At 38.0% G+C, this 15,119-nt stretch overlaps 1 protein-coding gene across 2 annotated transcripts in view; it reads left to right on the top strand.

Moving 5' to 3' along the window:
- Positions 1-15,119, top strand: part of GBE1 (1,4-alpha-glucan branching enzyme 1) — a 266,210-nt gene that overhangs the window by 189,072 nt on the left and 62,019 nt on the right. The window lies entirely within an intron of this gene.

Below are 15,119 nucleotides of genomic sequence, written 5' to 3'. Positions count from 1 at the left end.
AGAGGAGAGAATAGAAGTTAATAAAGTACAGGTAGGAGCTGAAGAGAAAGTCACATGAAAAGAGTCTTATGCAGTTACATTCCATGAAGGCATACAACTAAATATTTTCAAAATTTTATAAGGACTTATACGGAAGTACAAGAAGTTTAAATACTAGGATGTGTTAACTTAAGTGCCTGGTATTAAATGAGGATATTGATCTACTAAGCATCACAGAAACTTGGTGGAATGATGATCAATGGCACATAGTAATATCAGGGTACAATATATATGAATATGACAATATAGATCGCACTGGTGAGGGAATGGCAGAGTACATGATAAAAAAGCAGAGAGTCAAACATAGTAAAAATCTTAACTAAATCAAACGGTACCTCGAATCTCTATGGATAGAAATTCCATGCTTGAATAATAAGAGTATAGTAGTGGGAATATACTGCTGACTACCTGACGAGCATGGTGATGGTGACTGTGTAATACTCTGGAAGATTAGAAAGGCTAAAAAAACAGAAAACTCAATAATAATGAGGCATTTCAGCTTTCCCCATATTGACTGGGTACATGTCACCTGAGGATGGGATGCAAAGATAAAAATTCTAGACACCATTAATGACTGCTTCTTGGAGCAACTAGTCCTGGAACCCACAAGGAGAGAGGCAAATCTTGATTTAGTGTAATTAAATTTAAACATCCTTGTAAAGGAGACATACCACGTAAACCCACCCACAACAGTAGCATTTATTTTTAAAAAGGGGAGCTATACCAAAACAAGCAGGCTAGTTAACAGAAAGTAACAGGAACAGTCACAAGAATGAAATGCCTCCAAACTGTATATAAACTTTTTAAGAACACCATAATAGAAGCTCACAGTAAATATATACTCCAAATTGAAAAAAACAAAAAAACCAAAACAGCAAGAGTACCTGCCCCGTCTCCCCCCCCCCCCCCCCCCCAAGCCACCCTGACTAAACAGAGTAAAAGAGATGATTAGAGGCAAAAAGTCATCTTTTTTAAAACTGGAAGTCAAATCCTTCTGTGGACAAGAGAAAGAAGCATAAGCCCTGGCAAGTCAAGTGTAAAAGTATAATTAGGCAGACCAAAAAAGAATTGGAAGAGCAACTGGTAAAAGACACACAAATAAACAGCAACAATGTTTTTAAGTACATCAGAACCAGGAGGCCTGCCAAACCATCAGTGGGGCCGTGATGATCAAAGCGCCAAAGGAGCACTTAAAGAAGTCAAGGCCGTTGTGGAGCCTGAATGAATTCTTTGCATAAGTCTTGACTGCAGAAGATGTGCGGGAGATTGCCTCATCACAGCTATTTTTTTTTATTTTTTTTAGGTGACAAATATGAGTAATCGTACCAGATTGAGGTGTCAGTAGAGGGTTTGGAACACATTCATAAATTAAACAATAATGAGTCATCAGAACCAGATAGACTCATTGACTTTGAGGTCAGAATGGAGCATCATGAACATATAGTCTGACCTCCTACACATTGCAAGCCACAAAGCTTCACCCACCCACTCCTGTAATAGACCCCTAACCTCTGGCTAAGTTACTGAATTCCTCAAATAATGCTTTAAAGACTTCAGGTCACAAAATCTAAAACCTCCCAGGGCCTCTGCCAATCTGATCCAGGAAAAAATTCCTTCCCAACAACCTTCGCCTATCATTAAAATCAGCCTCTGTTCCATCTAACTGAAGGATAGCTAATGTAACACTGATTGATTGATTTTTATTTATTTATTTATTTATTTTTAAATGTTCCAGAGGCAATCCTGGCAATTACAGGCTGGTAAGCCTAACTTCAGTACCAGACAAACTGGTTGAAACTATAATAAAGAACAATGATCAGACACACCTAAATGAACATGGTGTTTTGAGGAAGAGTCAACATTGCTTTAGTAAAGGGAAATCATGGCTCACCAATTTATTAGAATTTGTAGCGGGGTCAACAAACATATGTGATCCAATGGGTATAGTGTACTTGGACTTTCAGAAAGCCTTTGACAAGGTCCCATGCCAAAAGTTCTCAAGCAAAGGATGCAGTTGTGGGATAGGAAGGACAGTCCTCTCAGAAATCATTAACTGTTTAAAAGATAGGAAACAAAAGGTAGGAATCAATATTCAGTTTTCACAATGGAAAGTGGTAAATAGCAGGATCCTCCAAGGATCTGTACTAGGATCAGTGTTCCCCAACTTATCCATAAATGATCTGGAAAATAGGATAAGCAGTGAGGTGGCAAATTTGCAGACAATGCAAAATTTTACTCAATAGTAAAGTCCAAGCTGACTGTGTAGAGTTACAAAGGGATCTCTCAAAACTGCGTGACGGGGCAATAAAATGGCAGATGAAGTTTAGTGTTAACTGCAAGTAATGCACATTGGAAAATGTAACCCCAAGTATACATACAAAATGTGGTAAAATTAGCAGTTACCACTCAACAAAGATATCCTAGAGTCACTGTGTATAGTTCTCTGAAAACATCTGCTCAGTGTGCAATAGCAGTCAAAAAAGCTAACTATGGTAGGAACCTCTAAGGAATGTATAGATAAGACGACAGAAAATATCATAATGCTACTTCATAAATCCATGCTACACCCACATCTTGAATACTATATGCAGTTGTGGTCACCCCATTTCTAAAAAGATGCATTAGAATTGGAAAAGGTACAGAAAGGGTCTAAAAAATAAAGATTAGGGGTATGGAACAGTGTCCATATAAGAAGAGATTAAAAAGACTAGGCTGTTGCACTTAAAAAAGAGATGACTAAGGGGGGATATGACCGAGGTCTATAAAATCATGAATGGTGTGGAGAAAGTGAATAGGCAAGTATTAGCCTTTCACATAACACAAGAACCAGGTGTCACCCAATGACAGCAGGTTTCAAAAAACATAAGGAAGTACTTCTTCACACAATGCACAGTTAACCCATGGCATTCGTTGTGCCAGGGAATGTTGTGAAGGACAAAAAAATGACTGAGTTCAATAAAGAATTAGGCAAGTTCAGGGAGGATAGGTCCCTCAGTGGCTATTAGCCAAGATGGTGCGGGACACAACTTCATGCCCTGGTTGTCCATAAGCTTCTTACTGGCAGAGGCTAGGACTGGACGATCGGACTGATCACTTAATGATTTCCTTGTTCTGTCCATTCCCTCTGAAACCTCTGATATTGACTGCTGCAGAAGACAAGATACTCAACTGGGTGGACCAATGGTTTGACCCAGTATGGCCATTCTTACGCTCTTATGAAGTTTATACACTATATCAAATGTATCACAGATAATGTGAAATAATTGTTGAATGTTTAATTAGCTTTTTATTCAGCTTGAACAACATTGTTTTCAGTAAAATGCAGCAATATTTCTTCTGACAATACAAAAAAATGAAGGTAATAAATATTTATGCAAAGTATAGGCAGGAATCAAAATATAAATAAGTTAGATCAGCTGGTTCTTTCACAATACTAAGTACGCTATCTAAGGAGGGAGGTTTTGGAAAATGTTTCTACTAAATTACAGATGTCACTGCCACGTATTGGCATGGTAAGGTTAGAAAAACTGCAAGAACTCGACACTGCATGTCAAATTTAGAATGTCAGTGCAGGCTGATTGAGAGTTTAATACTGTGTATGCTTGTAGTGTGAATGAAATTTTTCAGTACATGTAATATTTGATAAAATGTATTGTATGTAAAGGGAGAAAAGTTTGCAATAGATAATGGAAGGGAACACACAAGTCCAGAGTGCCTTCTATCTACTATGCTTAAAATAATTGTGTCATGCTGTCTATTCAAGCAAATAAAATAACAAGAAGTAGCTGTGGTTTTAGATTTTTTTGTTTTTATTTTTGTTTAAATTTATAAAAGTGCCATGAGTGTCAGGGAAAGCAGCCTCCTAGAACGAGTACTGAGGAGGAGAATGAGCAGTGGGAGTCTTCTAGTATGATGGGGGAAGAAGTTGTTCTCTGCTTGTATTTCTTGTGATTTCTCCAACAATACTGAAATGCTTACATACATCATATCTGAAGCAGGACTCTTAAGATTTCTACTTTGGGCCTCATAGCCACAATGACTTAACTCCTGAAACAAAGGTTGTGGAGTCAGCAGTTTAAGGCTTAGCTAAGTGTCAAGGGCACCAAAACTACCTGCGTGTTCACTAGGGTATTGACTTCAGAATATAGAAACCCTTTCACAATCTCAGGCGATATCTCCTGTCACAGCTGATCAGTGCACCTGGGCTATGTTTTTCTAATGGTGAGAAGCTAAGTCTAGCTTTGCTCCAAGCTCCCCTCAGGACTATCTTAATTTCTGTTTGACGGTCTAAACAAAGAACTACAGCACCCGTCAGACCAGTGTTTTGGACTTCAGAGCACTTTGTTTGACAGTCCAACACCACAGTTGTTGAGAGAAACAGCACTTCCTATGGGATGTATCTGAAGGCTGTGACCTAAAGATATTGCTAGTCTTTCACTAAGTCCAATTTAGCAGCTTTCTCCAAGAGGTTTTATATGACTTCTCGGATTGAATACCCATTCATCCATATCCTAGATATCAATAAGCAGCCAGTGTTTCTGTACATTGGTAGTTAAGTTATCAATATCTATTTTTGCCTTGTTTTTCATGTTTCTGGATATGCAATTATCATTTGCAAGCACTCTCCTTTCTCTCCCTGTGTTCCCTACTGCTTAAATCCCAATTCATGTGCATTGACACATGAAAACTTGAATGAGAATAGAACAATTGTGTAAGGTCTCTAAATTGGTCTCTTCATAATACAAACCCTCAGGAACATTCCTCCTTTTTGTATCCTGTTTTTCAGCTCTGTCTATGGCTTTGCAAGTAATCACTGAGGCTTTAGGCACCCATCTGGCTCTTCTAAAGGCTTGTCTTAGAAAGGAAAAATAGTTGCATATGCCTATTCTGGCTGAATGTGAGCATGACAATCCAAGAACACTCTGTAGTGAGCACTGTCTCTGAAAGACCAATTTACAGTTAAGAGGGAGGGATTCTATAATACTTGTGTAGTGTGGGGAATGTCTGTTTAGTATCTCTGCTCTGAAGTAGAGGCCAATGAGCCATAATCCCACTTTAATTGAAACTTGTTCATCACCACTCCCATACCAGGCTGAGATTTTAACAGGCTCCTAAGATATATTAGTGCTGTTTAGCTACTGTGAGCGGACAAATGAATCTGGCCTACTGTATTAGGGACTTTACAGGATACAGCCATTCTTCTTGTAACATTCTGCTCGTAATCAGAATGTCAGTTTAGCAATTCACACTCTGTTCATCTGCTTCCTTCTTTTCCACACAACCCTTCAATACCATGAACGTGTTGACAGAAATGGCAGCTTGTTTTTCAAAAATTGCTTTTGAAAGAGTGTCCTACAGGTGTTTGTGGTAGGTGATTTTATTCAGTGGTGCAAGTATTTTTACTGTTAGGTTTTTTTATTTTATATCTCCGCGGGTGTGCACTTTTGTACATAATTGTAATATAATTGAAATACATTATGCATATAATTGTAATATAATTCAAAACAGTCTAAATGGGCTATTGGGGGAAAAAATATAAATAAGCCTGGCTTTCTTTGTGTACAGCTGCTTATAAATGTCAGATTAGCACTCACCTAGTTGCTATTCCTGAGAAAGATTTAAATTAGTGAAACAATCCTATATCCCCACTCAGTATTTTTTTTTTCAGATTTCCCCTTTTAGATGTTTGATTGCTTTGTAGTTGAGAAGCTACTGTGTTTTCAAGAGTCTGATATTGCTGAATTTCCTAGCTTACAAAATGTAGTTTAGTTTTTTAGGATGATCAATTAATACACATCTGGTCCATGCTATTTTATTTTTTCTAGTGCAGTAGCACTTAAGAGCTCCAAACAGAGATTTGTGCCCTGTTATGATAAACACTATACAAATAAGTAACACAGACAATTCCTGCCTCGCAGTTCACAGGCTTCAATTTAGACAATACACAATATGTCAATAATCAAATCAATGGGAGGTGGGTGGGAGGTCAAGTTAACGTTAGAGACAGGTATGATCATATCAGTTAGTCACAGGTGATTGCCAGCCTAACCAATATTACTGCTGGTCAGCATTCCTATTACCAAAAATTCTCATTTAGTCATTGTGGGTAGTCTTTGTTCATAGTCATGCTTTCTCTTAAATTAATTTCATTTTTAAATAAGAGAGAAATGTTATTATCTTTGGTTTAAAAAAAAAGTAAGTTTGGTAGAGAGTAGATGGTATAGTTCGAATAAAGCTTCACAAACACTTGTTTGCAAAACTTTAGATTAATTATTCTTATTTTACACTGAAGAAATCTTTAAAATAGCAGTCCAGCACTTCAGCTGAATGGTAGCTGAATATTCTTAATGTATGTTTAGTTGGGAAAAAAATGACTACCATTGCTGTTCCTTCTTGGGGTCTTACCAAGTGCACCATCAGCGGGTGTCAGGCCTTGGGCCTTTACCTGTCCTGGGTGGAATTCCACAATTTGCCCACACTTAGACCAGAACCTGCATTACAGCCCTCTGCTTGCCAGATGTATTATTTAGTAGGCCTAATAGGCTTGGCACCTGGGAGAGTTTGCCTTTAGGATCCTGTGACTATGTACATTAGCAGCGATGCAAAAACAGCTTTGTCAAGACAAAACATGCTTTATTTTGCCAGAAGGTATGGAGCACTTTGAGAAGTAGATTTAAAATAACAGAGACCTACTCACATTTCCTCATATAAGCTCAACCTGCTTATCTGTACTTCAGGTGGGTCTGACTTGTTCCCTATCTCTGAGTGGGAGGCAATGCTCGTGGCCTGTTCCCTCTGATGCTGTGTCCTCCCAGCCTGTCCAGTTTTTTTTCACTTGCACACCCAGCTCACTTCCCAAAAAAACCCTCCTTTTCCTAGCATCTGAGGTTTTAGCTCAAGCTTAGCCTTGAGAAGAGTAAAAATCCAAACTTGGATGGAACCATTTAAATAACTTCTCCCCACAAATGATGGCCCAGCTATTGTTATCTAAAACCCTGTAAAACTGGGTTTAAGGTAACAATAGTTTGTCAACCCCCAGTTCCAGTCTGACTTAACCGTTTCACTTCAATAAGTAATTCAATACAAAATTGAACAGGGAAACTATGTCAGACATATCATAAGAATAATGCAGATATCTACCAATTTGTTACAGAGGCAAAAGGGGTAATGGCATTGTAGTGCTAAATATTTGTTAGTGTCCAAACACTCCATGTGGGAATGGGGCCTGTTGTGTTTGTATCTGTACAAACATAGAAAAGAGATCATGGTTCTTATGAAGGGTTCATAGTCTAAAGATGCAAATAGATGAAGGGTTGGGGGATAGGGAAACACCATGCAAATAATCAAATATGGTGAAGAACGGGCACAGCTTTGCTACCTGTGTAGTAGATGTTTTTTCTTTAATTGCAGGGGGAGGGGAGGGAGTAAGGGACTAGGGAAAGGAAAGAAGAGGAACAGTGAAAGCTGTGTAGCAATGCTGTCTTTGATTAAAAGTTCCAATAAAAATAAAAGTTTGAAGAGCCCATTAAGAATCAACCAAAAGAAACTATAGTGCTGCTGTGATGTGCATGCAGCTATTAAATTCAGGAAGTTTAAATTGTGTACTATGTACAGTGAATGCCAGAAGATGAAAAATACATAGACTCAAGGGAAGCAAAAATGAGGTAATCTGAAGTACAAGCCGATAAGATCTTTAACCTCTATGAATGCTTGCTTAACATTGTAAGAGGCAGCATGGAAAAACTTGCATTTTTAAGCTCTTTATTATTTTGAGCCGCAGTGACAAAGTGTTAACACTAATTAAGTGTATTTTTTTCTTATTTGTTCTGTGACCCAAGCTGCAAAAGCAAATGTGTCCCTAAAACTAAAAGAAAGAAATATCAATATAACCCACATAGATTTGTCTTCTGTAATTCACACAGTTCACTTCAGGAATGATGAGTCAAAGTCTGGAATAAAAATGACTTGGTTTAAACTTTAATATAAATAGTATGGTTAAAGCAAACAATATTTTAATGAAGTAAAACTGGAGTATTAATTCTAACAGCCATTTACTGTTGGCTCTCTTTCCACAGTGTGAAAAATTGTACCCTGTATTGACTTATTCAAGAAAATACTGTCCTCTACTTCATTTTATTCTTTTGTAAGCATAATTGGTCTGTGTTCTCCATTATAACCACTAAACTTTTGAAATTTTATATCTGTTAATTTTATATCTGTAGCTGTTGTAAAACAAATCATATTGACTGTTCAAGAGTTCTCAATCTTCATTTTCCCCTCTTTTGTGATACCACAAATGATTTAAATTGGTTATGCTGGTTTTGTCTGACACAGCTCAAAAGTGCATGTGTGTGCTTATGTATTTAACAAAGCTCTAGAGAAACACAAAAATCAAGTGTTTTTTTTTTTTAAGTGACTGGTCAGGAAGAGTTTATAAAAATAACTTCATCTAAAAGTGCTGAAATTGAAGACTTGGGGTTTGATGAGTGTATTTTGGAGTTTACACTTCTGTTTAATGGATGCATACAGTATACCTAGTGTCAGGGTACCCCCCCCCCCCACACACACACACACTGAACTCTGAGGTACAGCTGTGGGCATCCACATGAAAGACCTTGTAAGCTTATATTCTACCAGCTTAGGTTAAAACTTCTCCAAGGTACAAATTCCTTTCCTTGTCCTTGGATGGTATATTGCTGCCACCACCAAGTGATTTACACAAACATGCAGGGAAGGGTCACTTGGAATCCCTACCCCCCACCAAGCCCCTACACCCACTTTCCTGGGGAGGCTTGAGAATAAAATACCAACCAGTTGCCTTAGCAGTGTGAGCACAGACCAGACCTTTTGTCTTCAGGACACCAAAATCAATCAGGTTCTTAAAAGACAAACTTTTATTATAAAGAAAAAAGTAAAAGCATCACACCTGCAAAGTCAGGGTGAAGGTAACTTTTACAGAGTAATAAAAAGATTTAAAACACAGAGGATTTTCCTCTGGGCTCAGCTTCACAGTTACAAAAGCAGGAACGAAACTACCACTTTAGCATAGGGAAATTTACAAGCCAAAACAAGAGAGAACCTAATGCATTTCCTTGCCCCACTCACAGTTTCTGTGGTATTAGATGGATTATTCTAGGTATATTTTTCAGGAATTATTGTACCTGCTTGGCTTCTCCCTCCATCTGGAGAGGGAACACCACACAGAACAACAAAACAAATCCTTCCTTCCAAGATTTGAAAGTATCTTCTTTCCTCATTGGTCCTTCTGGTCAGGTGTCAACTAGGTTATTTGAATTCCTTAACCCTTTACAGGTAAGGCAATCCAGTACAGTTGTCAAGGAGGGATTTTATGCTACTGAATGGGCTGGCATACATAAAGGTTGCTACCCTTCCCCCTACATTCATGACACCTAGCAAAATACGCTTTGAGCTGCTGGGTATATTAAGTACCTAACTTCATTCTGACAGGAAGGATGAACTTCTGGTTAAAATATGGAACAAGGAGTCATGCTGTCTGAACTCTGTTCCAGGCTCTGTGACAAACTTTGTGTTCTGTTGAGCAAATTACTTAAGTTGTTTGTGCCACAGTTGCTCTTCTCAAAAATGACATGGCTGCTTACCTCCATAGTGCTATTGTGCACTTAATTGCTTTCAGATTCTTAGCTGGAAAGTTCTATAGAAGTGCAAATTATCATGTCTGTTTATTGAGACTTCACTGGAACTGACATCTTTTAAAAAGTTGCCTGAAGTACATGCTGGAGACTAGCAGAGAAGTGGTAGAACAAGGCGGATCTGTTTTGAAATAATTCCCAACCGTTTCCTCCCATTTTTTTTTCCTCCCTCAACTCCCACCTAGAATCTAATTTCTAAGCATAGTCAAATATCAAAAATGTGTTGCTTCAGAACTGGAAGCACCAGTGCACCAGAGAAAAATGCCTGGGCCAGAGCTTGTTAGTTTCATTGCCTGGGGTACATAAGATAATATATTTGCCTAATAGACGAATAGCAGTGATACAGATCTGTGACACTGAGAGTCTGTTCTACCACATGTAAGAAATATGTGGATAGATTTGGGAGACCAACAAAAATGATACAGTAGAACCTCAGAAACACGAACACTTCGGGAATGGAGGTTGTTTGTAACTCTGAACAAAACATTTCTTCAAAAGTTTACAACTGAACATTGACTTAATACAGCTTTGAAACTTTACTATGTAGAAGAAGAATGCTGTTTTTAACCTTCTTAATTGAAATGAAACAAGCACAGAAACAGTTTCCTTACCTTGTGAAATCTTTTTTGATCTTTCCCTTTATATTTTTAGTATTTTACATTTAACAAAGTACCGTACTGTACAGTATATGCATGGGGGTTTTTTTTGGTTTTTTGAGTCTCTGCTGCCTGATTTTGTACTTCCAGTTCCAATTAAGATGTGTGGTTGACCAGTCAGTTCGTAATGCTAGTGTCATAACTCTGAGGTTCTACTGTAAAAGGTTTAGAAAACCTAGCCTATAAGGAAAGGTTTAAAAAAAAAAACTGGGCTTGTTTAGTCTTGAGAAAAGAAGAGTGAGAAGGGACCTGATAAGTCTTCAGATCTGTTAGAGGCTGTTATAAAGAGCACTGTGATCAATTGCTCTCCATGTCTGCTGAAGGTAGGATAAGAAGTAGTAGGCTTAATATGCAGCAATGGAGATCTATTGGATTGCCATATTGGAGGGGGACGACGAATTTGTAATGGTAATAATGGGTAAGCACTCAAACAGGTTAGTAAGGAAGTTTGTGGAATCCCTGTCATTGAAGGTTTTTAAGAACAGGTGAAACAAGACCCTTTTAGTGTTGGAAGCATCATAGAGTATGGGTCACGTTATGTTTGGACAGGATTGGCTAACACTTTTGCTAAGCTTTGGCCTAACTTTGCTTGCCATTGTGTGTTACCTTGCTGACTTGACTTTGTGTAAACTTGCTCAATGATGCTTACAGCTGCTGTGTAGGACAGAGTTGATATTTTGACCACAGAATGTATCTAAATTGGAAGATATTACATAGATAAGAGGAAGTTATTAGTACCATGGACATTCAGAATATACTGCCAAAGATGATTAGGAGAAAACCAGAAAGTTCCTATGCTGAGTAAGGAGTGTATGGCCTGGTCAGCCTGCAAGATCAATGTGTGATCAAGGGAAATAAAGCAATTAGAAAAGAGAGCGAACTTTTGCTGTCTATGCTATTTTTCGAGTTCTATAAATTGAAGTTTACTCATGCACATTGTATGAGTTTTCTATAAGACGTGTAGTGCTTAATATTGATTGAAGAAAAGTTATGGTTATATAATTTGGATAGGTATAAATATGCCAGAATGTAAGGGAGTAGTTGGAGTCTCATAGGACAAATCCATCATGACCTGCCTATGCCCCAGGAGAAGGTAACTCCTTACTCCTTCTGCTTACCTGTCATTCATGGCTTTTATTGTCATTGTAATTACTTTGGGTTCAAATAAAGTTTTGAATTAATAAACCTAAGTGTGTCAGCCCAAGTGTGTTAAACATTGCCCAACAACAGGGATGATGTAGATGTATTTGGTCCTGTTTCAGGATGGGGAATGGACAGGAAGACTTCTCAATGTCCCTTCCAGCCCTATATTTCTTTGATTCTATGTTGGATCTTCAGTTATTCTGTACAAGGAATATGGTGAGTTTAGCAAAGTGGGCTGAGATATTAAAAGCAGAAAATATTGTGACTTTTATATTAAAAAATTGTCTCCATAGTTTTCTCCCTACATTTTAAAAAAAACTGTCATTGAAGTAATCAGGCTGATGTTAAGCTACATTTGCCTACCTTGGTAGGAACACTAATGTTCTTTTGTGATGCCTACAAAGCACTACCAGTTGACAATGGCATGGTAGGCATTCAACTTAGATCTCTGCTTCATGATTACTTGCATCTTTAGTCTTATCCCCTTCTTCTCTCTGGCCCCCTTAAGCCTCCATTTGTCAATATTTTTCTCTGTTTAAAGGAACTACCATCCAACCTCTCTTACCATGCAGAATTTTATGTACCCTGGACTTGTAGGTTTTTTTAAAATACAGTGTTAGCAACCCCAACCATTCAAAAATCATTATTTTTTGTGGGCTGATTAATAAGAGACTTAAAAACCATAAGATTTAAAATAGGATCTTTTTATTTGTCTTTGGCCTTGAGCCTGTAGGGTGCACTCACTTCATGTTTTCAAACTTTTCTTCACCAGCATGAAGCTTAGAAACTTTCTTTTTTATGATAAAAGTTGAGATTCTTGTGCAGTTACTTGATTCCAGCAGTTGGGATTTTAGGAGGAACGCCAGACTTCTTGAGACTCTCAGTAGTTTACAGATACTTGCTTTACCCAATTAGCCTTCAGTTCAAGCTTAGCCATTGGACAATTGATTTCCTGTAGGAATTGCTGTGTTTTCACTAATTTATGTTTTGTTGATATTTAGCATTTTGCATTTTTCTGATCTTGAAACTGAAAATTAATTGAGTTTCATAGTTGTTTAGTCAGTTTAACTTCCATGCTCTCAATGCTGTTTTGTATGGATTGTAAACAATGCAGGGGAATATTTGTTTTAAAATTATGCTTGGAATTTAGAAAAAAAATGTTTTCAATTATCTTTAAGTTTACTTTTGCAAAATCTCAGTTTGGTCCCAAATTTGAGCCGCCTCACTTTAAAAGGGATGTATTCTTGTGTCTACTGATTCAGAAATACAGTACAGATAATCTTCCATCATTTCACCATACTTCTTTATTGCCAGAAGTTACTGTTATTGAGATGAAAAGATGAAACAGGATTGTTTCGTTCCTCAATGAACCATTAAATATGTAATAGTCTAGACTATCTAATAAGGGTACACTTACTGTACTGCAGTTAACTTGATTACTACAAAATGCCTTGAAGTATTATTGGTTTATGTAATCTTGAAGTGCTTTTAAATCTATATTTTATCAACAGTTTATTCTGAAACCGCTGTGAAAAAAGTTTTTCTTTGGAATTTATTTTATTATATCTTTGAGGGGCTGAAGTGAGTCTTTTTATCAAGTATACAAAATGGCTTTGTAAACTTTGTTATAAAGGATACTGTCTTATTACTACTTTTGTTCAGAAATGTGCTTAAATATATTAAATTAAAAGCATCTACCAATAATACAGCTACTACGGCCATGTCCATATGTACAGCACTGCAGCAGCACAGCTGTACTGGTGAAGAGCAAGGGTTTAGCCCCAGATTCCCCCACAGCCAAAGAGGAATTCTGTGGCAGAGACTGGAACAATGGCCCTGATGTCCTCTCCTCAGTTTGGACCATAAGACACTCCTTCCACTCCTGTCTAGCTTAAAAATAAACACACAAATAACAACAGTATTGTGGCTTTTTTGTTTTTACAAATTGTCCGGTGTTTAATGTGTTCTTAAAAGACCATATGGTTTGCATATAGTATGTTCCTCCCTTACCCCTCATTCTTTGTGATGGAGGATAAAATTAAGATTTATTTTTCTCTTTTTCGTGTTTATTCACACAGTTCTGGGAATAAGTAACTTCCTGCAAAACAGCTACCTCCAGCAACAATTTAGTTGATGCAGAGTCAAAAATTATTCGAGGCTGGCTATTCTGCAATCTCCTGTAAGACCAGCAATATGTTTCTGTGGGTGGGGGAAGGATGGGTTCATTTTGGTCTATACTAGAGGGTTTTTTTTAAAATATGGAATATCATGTACAAAGAATGAATATAGATAACAATCAGCCTCTGCAGTCCATCAGTACCAATCTCGGCAATAAAGAGCACCAAACAGAGCTGGACCCACCCAATTAATTGAGTGAGTGTCCCCCTGAACTATGTGTCCTACTTGACTCTTTACTTGTGAAAGGAACTGTGTCGACTGAAGGAGGAGACTAGTTATGTTCAGTCCTGAGAACTGGTCTCTTCCCCTCCTCTCCCCACCCATTTTTCCCTTTTACACCACCTCTGTACCTACTTGAAAATATACACTCTGATACCATCCAGTAGAGATACTCACTGATATTTGGCTAACCAAAATTGACCTGTTGCTGGAACCCCACCAACAAAGTTACAGCAAGCCTTAGCAAGTAAGAGCAGTGTACCTCCATAACTGCCTGTGTTCACTGGCCCCTTATTGCCATCAGCCTACTAATATCTGCTAACGCTCAACTGTGTGGGGACCTATTAAGGGCTGTTATAAGGAAGACTGTGATCAATTGTATTCCAGGTAAAACAAGGAGCAGTGGACTTAATCTGCAGCAGGGGAGATTTAGATTAGATATTAGGGGGAAATTGTCTAATTATAAGGGTAGTTAAGCTCTAGAATAGGTTTCCAAAAGAGGTTGTGGATTCCCCATCATTTGACATTTTTAAACAGGCTGAAGAAACACCTGTCAGGGATTACCTAGATATACTTGATCCTGCCACTGCGCAGGGGGTTGGATTGATGACTTCTCAAGGTCCCTTCCAGCACTACATTTGTATGATTCTATGAGTTGTCCAGAAAGGGCTCAGCAGATGCACATCAGAAAGTAAATGAACAGTCCTGTCCAGGCCAAATTACTCAGGAGAAAAAGTTCCTTCTTGATTATGCTTCTGCCAACTGCAAAGACGCTGCTCTTTCAGAAGGAGGGGAGAAGTGAACTAAATTTCCCCCCTTGATCCCAAGCAACTTAACTCAAACAAATCTAGAGCAACCAGTACAACCGAAAATGGGAAGAAGCCCTTCAGACAGTCTTCTGTGAAAGGCAATGCAGAGCCAAAGAGAACTAACCTTCTCTTATTCATTCACTGGAACTGTAATTGTGGGACATGGCTGAGCAGCTGACATGTTGTTGTTTTACTACATAAAAGATCATACGCAAGTTCTAACATGGATTTGGACTTCTGGGTTTCTAATAGTTGGGAGTTTTTTCAGCTCAATGCTGTCATTAATTCCCTAAATCAATGTTACTTTATAAGGTAGGTGAGACTGTTGGCTCTTCTTGGGTGGGTATGTCTCGATCTCTCTTGTTGGAGCACTTCCACTTTTTATTAATAACTAAATAGTTTCA

Source organism: Natator depressus, chromosome 1 (genome assembly GCF_965152275.1).
Source record: "Natator depressus isolate rNatDep1 chromosome 1, rNatDep2.hap1, whole genome shotgun sequence".
Lineage (NCBI taxonomy): Eukaryota > Metazoa > Chordata > Testudines > Cheloniidae > Natator > Natator depressus.
This window is presented reverse-complemented; position numbering and strand designations above follow the sequence as displayed.